This window comes from Larimichthys crocea, chromosome VI, assembly GCF_000972845.2.
Source record: "Larimichthys crocea isolate SSNF chromosome VI, L_crocea_2.0, whole genome shotgun sequence".
NCBI lineage: Eukaryota > Metazoa > Chordata > Actinopteri > Sciaenidae > Larimichthys > Larimichthys crocea.
In genome coordinates this window covers 20,128,357-20,136,648 of record NC_040016.1, presented here as the reverse complement: position 1 = coordinate 20,136,648, position 8,292 = coordinate 20,128,357, and the positions used below count along the sequence as shown (strand labels likewise).

The 8,292-nt window shown below is 39.7% G+C and overlaps 2 protein-coding genes across 12 annotated transcripts in view; one reads left to right on the top strand and one right to left on the bottom strand.

Moving 5' to 3' along the window:
* angpt4 (angiopoietin 4) overlaps window positions 1–8,292 on the top strand; it is a 158,404-nt gene that overhangs the window by 61,141 nt on the left and 88,971 nt on the right. The gene's annotated exons all lie outside the window — the stretch shown is intronic.
* The window catches only part of LOC113744035 (uncharacterized), a 42,890-nt gene that overhangs the window by 12,018 nt on the left and 22,580 nt on the right, over window positions 1–8,292 (bottom strand). The window lies entirely within an intron of this gene.

Genomic DNA, 8,292 nt, shown 5'->3' with positions numbered 1-8,292 from the left:
TTTCTTGGATAATTACATGTGATGGTGGTTTTAGCTGTTCTGTACACAGTTTGAATAAATTGTCCCAGGCAGCCGTCTCTGTCTGCAAATATAAAAGAGAAGTTAAAGATGCAAACTGTAAGTAAGTGAGTAAAATTTCTTTATTGCCTTTCAAAACCAGAATTATTATGTACATGACAGGTTTCTTGCCTGGTTAGTAGGGATGTAACGATGCATCGTGACACGATTAAAAACCAGTACAGATGCGTGACGATTCGCACCGGTTGACAGAAAATGCAAGAGTAGTGGGATATGTTCTTTTTCTTTTTAAAAAAGAAATAGGTTACGTTATCTTAAAAAAAGTCACTGGTTGGTGATTCATTTGTTCAACATCAGGCGTCAAGTCACGTGACTTACGTCACTACGTAGGTACGGAGCACAGAGCGAGGGAAGACATGGCGACGGTAGAAAATAGCTTTGATATAGAGGATGAACCGAGCAGTTTGAAATCATTTTGGATTCCCTATATACAATAATACAACTGTGAGAAATGGACAGACAAAACCAAAAACAGCATGTAAATATTGCAAGAGACTGCGGCAACACGAGCAACATGCAGCAGCATATTAGCCAACACCACAGTGAGAAGCAAAGTACCGTTATGCCGCTTCAAGAGCGAAAACTGCACATTACACCAGTTAACACCAGTTTACTTGTGGGATTGTTTCTAAAGAAAGGAGATATTTTTCATGTATTTTGTTGTTTAAGATGACCATGTAAGTTGCACTTTTTGTAAGAGAACACAAACTTTTTGAGAGTTTCTGTAAAAAAAAAGCATCTAAATTTCTTTTCCTACACATAAAAAGATCATTTTATTTGGTCGTAATTTGTCTGTAGCTCATTTTGATGAAAATAAAAATCATGAGAAAATCGTATCGCAAACAAAAAATCGTGAACCGTATCGAGTCGAGAGTTGAGTGTATCGTTACATCCCTACTGGTCAGTTAGCTGCATGGCTGACTGAGCTAATGACAATAAGCGGTTTGCTACTTCTCTTTCCATCAGGAAAGTCTGTGAATAATTATAACATTATTCCCTGTCGGTCTCCGAGGCTGTGCTTGAACCCAGTCCATCCTGGCTACTGAGCCTAGTTCTGTTGCTCACTAATAGCAGATTCAGTTAGCAGCAGATAATTAGCAGTTAGAAAGTTTTAAGGTTAAAGCTATCTGCCTGTCAGGAAACTCTAAGGATGATCAACTATCAGGGGACACCAGAGCAAATATATTCTGTATAAAACCTGATCCAGTTTCATCAAAATCACTGAATGAAGTTATAAAGATGTCCGGGTATAGATGCATGTAGTTCTCAGAGTGAAGAATATCTGAAAATTAATTTTTTAATCATCGTTGGGCTAGATACTAAAGTATAGGTGACATACTGTACATCAGGGGTCGGCAATTAAGTTTGGCCTCGGGCCAGATATTTTCCAAGCCATTACATGGCGGGCCACAACCAAAACAATGGCTAATATAATGAATTAATAGGGGAGGAGGGGTGATAATGAAAATGATAGGCGATCTTGAAATGACGGAGCAGACGCACTGAGACATTCAAGCGAGCTGATGTAGGTTAAATTTGTGGACTGACCACTGGGGGCGCTATTAATTATATGCCTGTTTGTTAAAAAAAAAACAAAAAAACATTTCCACTTGTTGCTGTTAGCTGTCCGAAAAATGGCACTATCAAAAAATCTCAAGAGAAAACTTAACAGCGAGAACAGGATCTTTCATGATGAATGGACAGAGAACTAAGCCTTCATCCTCCCCAGTTTTATTAATGCAAAGCCCACATGCCTGATCTGTAACGAGGGTGTCTCTGCATGCAAAGAGTACAATATTAGACGGCACCACGAAACGAAGCATGCTAATTTCAAGGTTGCGTTCCCTCAAAAGACAGAGGCACGAAAGCGCAAAATCGAAGCCCTGAAAGGTGCTTATGCACACAGCAACAGGATCCTGGTGCGAGGCCTCACATCCCAACAGAAGGTAACTAGTGCATCTCTGAAAGCGTCCTGGGTGCTCGCAAAGCACAACAAGCCATTCACTGACGCAGAGGTCTTCAAGGAGATGATGGTGACAGTTTTGGAGGAACTTGATACCAACAAGTCGATGGATGATGTGATCGGGTCAGTGAAACAGATGTCGCTCTCTGCGAGGTCCGCTGCCCGCCGCATAGAAGCGCTGTCTGATGCGGTGCAGGGTGCAATTGTCGACGGTGTCAGTCACGCAAACTACTTTTCCTTAGCCATTGATGAGAGCACTGACAACACAGATGTAGCCCAGTTGTGTGTTTATGTGAGATACTTTGATGAGAAGGATTTCAAGGAAGAGCTGCTGTCTCTAATTCCATTAGAAGGGCACACCACTGGAGATGCGAAACTGGAAGAGTTGTTTCAGTTGCATTCATTATCATTTGAGAGGGTTAACCTAATCGTGACAGACGGGGCTCCTGCTATGGTGGGAAAGCACAGAGGTCTGGTGAGCAGGCTGAAAGAACTTGTCCCCCAAATGCACGGGCTGCACTGCCTCATCCACCAAAGTGTCCTCTGAATGGTGGACTGAATGGCGAGCTAAAGAATGTTATGGACAAAGTGATGAAAGTCATTAATTTTGTCAGAGGTACATCAAGCACCCAGCATGCTTTTCCGACAACTTGTGGCTGAGTCAGCAGATGCCGCCCACGATGACTTGCTGCTTCACAATGATGTGCGCTGGTTAAGCAAGGGGAAAGCACTGGATCGCTTCTGTGCGCTACTGAATGAGATCAAAGCGTTCCTTGGAATGAGCAAGAGCAAGGCAGCAGCTGACTATCTTATCCTCCCTCAGTTGTGCGAGATGCGCTCAGAAGTGCGGAGTCCGTGAGTGCTTTTTGGATAGGCCTACTATGCTCCGAGGAATACAGCAACCTCAAGAAAGTCGCACTTTACATTCTGACAATGTTCCCTTCCACCTACGTATGTGAGTCGTCCTCCTCAGCTATGAATGCAATAAAAACGCACGAGAGGAATAGACTGACTCACCAAAATCTCGAGAACTGCCTGAGGATTAAAGTGACGTCTATTTCACCAGATATCCAGCAAATAGTGGCCAGCGGGAGATGCCACTTTTCACATTAGGTGAGTAATCTAAACCAGCTATTGTGTCTAAAATCTGAACTGTAGCCTATTTTTAATGAATGTCTCGTTGTAGGCTACTCATAATTCAGGCCTACAGTAAATGTAGCACGTCTGCTCTGTCGTTTCAGGGGCCGAGGACTCCAGCCCATGGTCGAGTGGATTCAGATTTTTTGCTTCGTTCTTTTTTGCTCCGATTTGACAGTGCAATGCATTGCTATCAGTTTACATTTTTGGTGCCACCACAGTCATATAAAGGCCTAAATAACACACATGCTATGTTTGAAACTTGTGTTTTACTTTTCACAGTTCTATGTACGTAAATGCCTATGTTTGATGTTAATTTTCACAATAATATGAAGCCTGTCCGTTGTTTGAATGACAACTTGTGTTTTAGGGACTAGTTTGGAATTTCAGCATCAGGCACTGTCCACTGACTTCGTTTGTTTTTGCATGTTTAGCGTTCACGCTGCACCACGCTGATGTGCTTATTCACTCTGTATCCAGTTAAACAAATAAGCATTTAGATTGAGGAAAATTTTCTGTTCTGGAAAATGAAGTTTCCAAATAAAGAGCATTTTTGAGACTGGCAGTCCGATTTTTAAAAAGTATATTTTATATTTTTATTTTCTTTCTCTAGTTCAAACAATCTCACGGGCCAGATGTTTTTGCTTGCGGGCCACATCTGGCCCGCGGGCCGCCTATTGCCGACCTATGGTCTATTGGAAACAGTTTGAGCTGGTTGCGTTGTTCCACTTATCAAATATATCTGCATGTCTTGTAATTTGTTCTTTGGTTCATTTTGGCAGATTGGTTTCTATTTCTACGTGTCTGTTTACCTGAAGACATAATGACTCAGGAAAAACATGACGTCGTATCTGGAGACAGTGTTTAGTTTGTCTGTTCTGGGCTACTGTAACATGGCGAGGACCTACTGCGTGAGTTTATGGCTTATGAATGTAGATCAAAAACATTTTATGATTACATTACATGTAGGGCTGCACGATATGGCCTGTAACCAATATCTCGATATTTTTAAGCTATATCGCGATACACGATATATATCTCGATATTTTTGTTGTTGTTGTTTTGTACTCTTTTTATAGCATTTTAACACTTGTCATATTTTTTATGAATTTTTAATGCATTTCATAATGTAAATATGAGCTTTAAAGCAGTGCAGGATCATACTTGGCTTATGAGACACTGTTTTAAATCAAATTTTAACCAGTCTTCATATTTTATAAATAAACCTTTAATAAATTTAACACCCACGTCTTATTTTGAAAACCGGAAGTGTCCACACGCTGCAGTAAGCTAGTGCTGACTTTCCCAGTTTTCTCAAAGTTTTTGCCATAAAGTCGGCAATAAGGGCGCACTTGAAAATATTGGAGCAGCTGACGTGACCACGTGAAAACGAGAGACGGCTGGCGTGACCGCAGTTGATTTTCTTCGGAACCAAGTCGTCCGTCTCCATCTTCAATTAACTCGCTTGTGCTCTTCACTTCTCTCCTCACTTGATACAGAAAGTACGCATGCGCGCAGGGGATTTTTCTGGGTGGGCGGGGCAGTGTGCTGCGTGCTGTGAGCAGCACCAGGAGTGACACAGGCAAAACTCCTGAGAATTAAATGCCAACGGCTTAAAACATTTACGGGACAAGTACTCGATGGTCGCGATATAGTCATTTCATACATCTCACGTAGAACAAGCCGCGATATATCGAGTATATTCGATATATCGCCCACCCCTAACTACATGAGTTCATTAAAAATACACGTCTCTTACCTTTGTCCAGTTTTACTGTGTCGAAGTCTGACCCCTGCTCTTCACACTGGTATTCTGCAAAGTCTTCCCGTTTAAGTTTTTTGATGAGCACTCTGACTTTTTTATTGTTTGTATCACGGTACAGGGAAACACTGTCGGTGGTTTCCCATTCATTGTTTTTAGAACTTTGTATTATGTTATTCTTTCTAGATTTAATTACATCAATAACGGAATATGTTATATTTTCATCTTTTCCATTTTGTTCTGGATAGTTGCAGGTGAATTCAACCCATCCGTCTCGGCATCCCTTCACATTAGACACAGCGTCACAACCTGTAGATCAGACAAAGACAGAAGTGACTTGTCTAGTCATAATAATAGCAAGGCAGCTATTTTAAGCCAAGTGTGGCCAGACTTTTCATCATCTCATGATTATCAGCATACAGGCCATTAGTCTCAGATAAGTTGAGAATGAGACCATACAAACTGTAAAACAACTTTATAACTGTATCAACACTAATCATCCTGCTCTAACCTTCACATATAGAACAGATCCAGAATATTTCTGCCACTCTTACTGACAGTAATTATGTAAGTATAATTAATTAGTATTCATGAGTTTCCTCTTGCACCTGAACATGCGGGTATAAAAAAATAAACTGGCTAAAAAAAGCTGTATGTAACTTTCACTTCCTCTTCTTTTAGGTAAGTCTGAATTCTTGTTGAATTTGTTGAATATTAGCGACCCATGTTTGCATGAAGAAATAAAAAAAAACATCACTGCCTGTATTTTTCATCAACAGGCTATATTTTATATCAAATTAAGCCCTGATAGCTTCATATTTACATGAAATCACAAATACTGCCTGTGCAGTGACCTTTTATAAACAGACTACAGGTTGTGTCACTGCCGCGTTGGATGAATTATTCACAGTGAGAAGCAGAAAATATCTGTATTTAAATAAGAACTGATTTTTGACCCTGTTGGTTTTATTTTGAATCAGTAAGACTGTTAATGAGACTAATGCAAAAGTAGCTGAAACTACACCACATGATGTATTTATTAAGTATCTAGTATCAGGAATCAGGCAGTAATAATTGTTTTACCTGTCATCAGTGAGAGGAGAAGCAGAAGAAGAGTCCTCATTTTGAAAATCCTCATGAAAATATTGTGACTCTTTTACGTTCAGCGTCAGTTCCCCTGTTTATTCGATGGTTGATCTCAGCATCGGCACGCAAGTCTCCTGAGATGATATATAGTATCCATGCATATCCACTTCCTGTCTACTGACTACTCTATATTTTTTCCCTCTTACGATATTTTTCTCACAACTCAACAGGCTTGTACATGAACCGATTGGTTATTCTTGCTGTCAGTCAACATAATACAGTCCGGTCATCATGAACTAAATGAACTATATCACACTTGATGCATGTTGCTGTGATCATGCAGCATTTAAGCATCACTTTTGGGTATGTCCCAGTCCATCTTAAGATATGAACTGTGCAGATTTCACCAAATAGTTTCTGTGTTATTTATTGTCAGTATTTTCACACTTGGATAGCTGAAAATTTCTTCGATAATCATAAATTGTTGATTATCTTTATGAAGACAGATAAGTAAATTACGTGGTTTGATTTGAGTCAAAGTAATCGTCAGCTTCACCAAACCCCCATTACAAAGTTATTACATTATCTGTATGAGCTCTCATATTGAAACATTTACATTAAATTAATGTAAAATCAGCCTGCATGTTTCACTGACTATTGTACTGTTGTACTAAAATTAATTGCGAGCAATTCTGTGAATAATTTAGGATATGTGAGTCAACACTGTGTTCTAATATTAGGTCTATATTCTATTTGTTTTCTAGAAAGTGTCATTTCTACTGGGATTATGTTCCATGGCAGCTCGTCTTTCTCTCTTTCTGTGCAGGAAGTGCTGCGTGGTCTGTGCGCACACAATGTAGGGGATGTGGTCAGGGTGTTTCAATGGTATTTGACACGGCTTGTTCTTCAAGTCCACTGTGAACTAAATGTGATTTATGACATTTCAGATTTTTGGATGTTCTCATAGTGTGTTGGTATAGCGGTGGTTAAGAAGATACATAAACAGGAAAATACAGCCGTAATTTGTAAAAAAACTAATATATTTTGAAAGATAATACAGCAGACGAAGAGAAGAGTGTGAGCACTTTATGTTAGGACTAGATTTAAGTTATTTATGTACAGATAATCTATATGACTACGCCTGAAAACCCACAGTGCAGCAAAAAGCAAAAGGCAACAACAGAAATAGCTACACAGTGCTGAAAGTCTGCCAGATTATTGAATAACATGAGTGTATTTTTACACACTGTTCATATTAACTTTTTTTTAGCAAACATATTCACGAGGTTTAATTCTGTGTGCTTTTTAGGCGGTGGTGATGAACTGGTGGACTCCTGTGTCTAAACCTAGTGTGATCAAACAAGTCAATAATATCATGACCCTGTGATTGTAAAAGTCAGAATGAATGAAGTGAAAACTGTCAGACTTTTCAGTGTGTTGTGGGTTGTGACGGTCGAATAGTAAACGGGTTTTTCAGACAAGATCCTGTGGTGATGACAGTGAGTGATGGGATGTTGGCGTGAAGTGTTCCTGCAACAGTTAGGTAGTGGAGTCATCATGTGCGGCAGAAGAGCTGTTTGTGGGAAAGCTGGCAGTGGTGTAGATTGTTTCTCTGCAGTTCATGCAATCTGGCAGGGGGGCGCCCGTATTTCCTCCTTAGGACATGCCTCTTCCAGACACAGAGAAAAAAACAACAAGCATTGAATATGCATCCTAACAAACGCACTAATAATCACCAGTGGCAGGACCTGTGGAAAAAATCAAAAAACTCATAACTATTAGAAATACTTAGTTAAACCAAAACACAGCTCTTTAGTTGATGCTTAGATCATTTCTCAAGGACAGCAGTAAATTCGCTTTACGTAAGGTAGCCGACCGTTACCTCATTCCGAAAGCGGAAACACATTGTACGTGGGAACAGGGAGATAAAAACAAACAGAGCTTCACTTTGTCTGTCAGACCTTTCTGCACATGGAACGTGGCCTGTTATGTATGCAAAAAATGCCAAGACCTAGATCCTCTCTTTGACACAACAACATTACTATTACCAGAAATATTTTCCATCTTATAATTCAGTGCAATTGAAGACTTTACATTAAGAAAACAGAGTTGGTGGTCTGTTGAAATAGAGAAAGCTAAAAAAAGGAAATTGAAAGAAAAATTTTTCTAGATTTTGTCACGTTTGAGTGTGTTTTGTGAAGGAAATGGAATGAAGTAAGTAAAATTCTTAGCCTGGAAAAGAAAGAATATGTGCAGTTGTATTCTT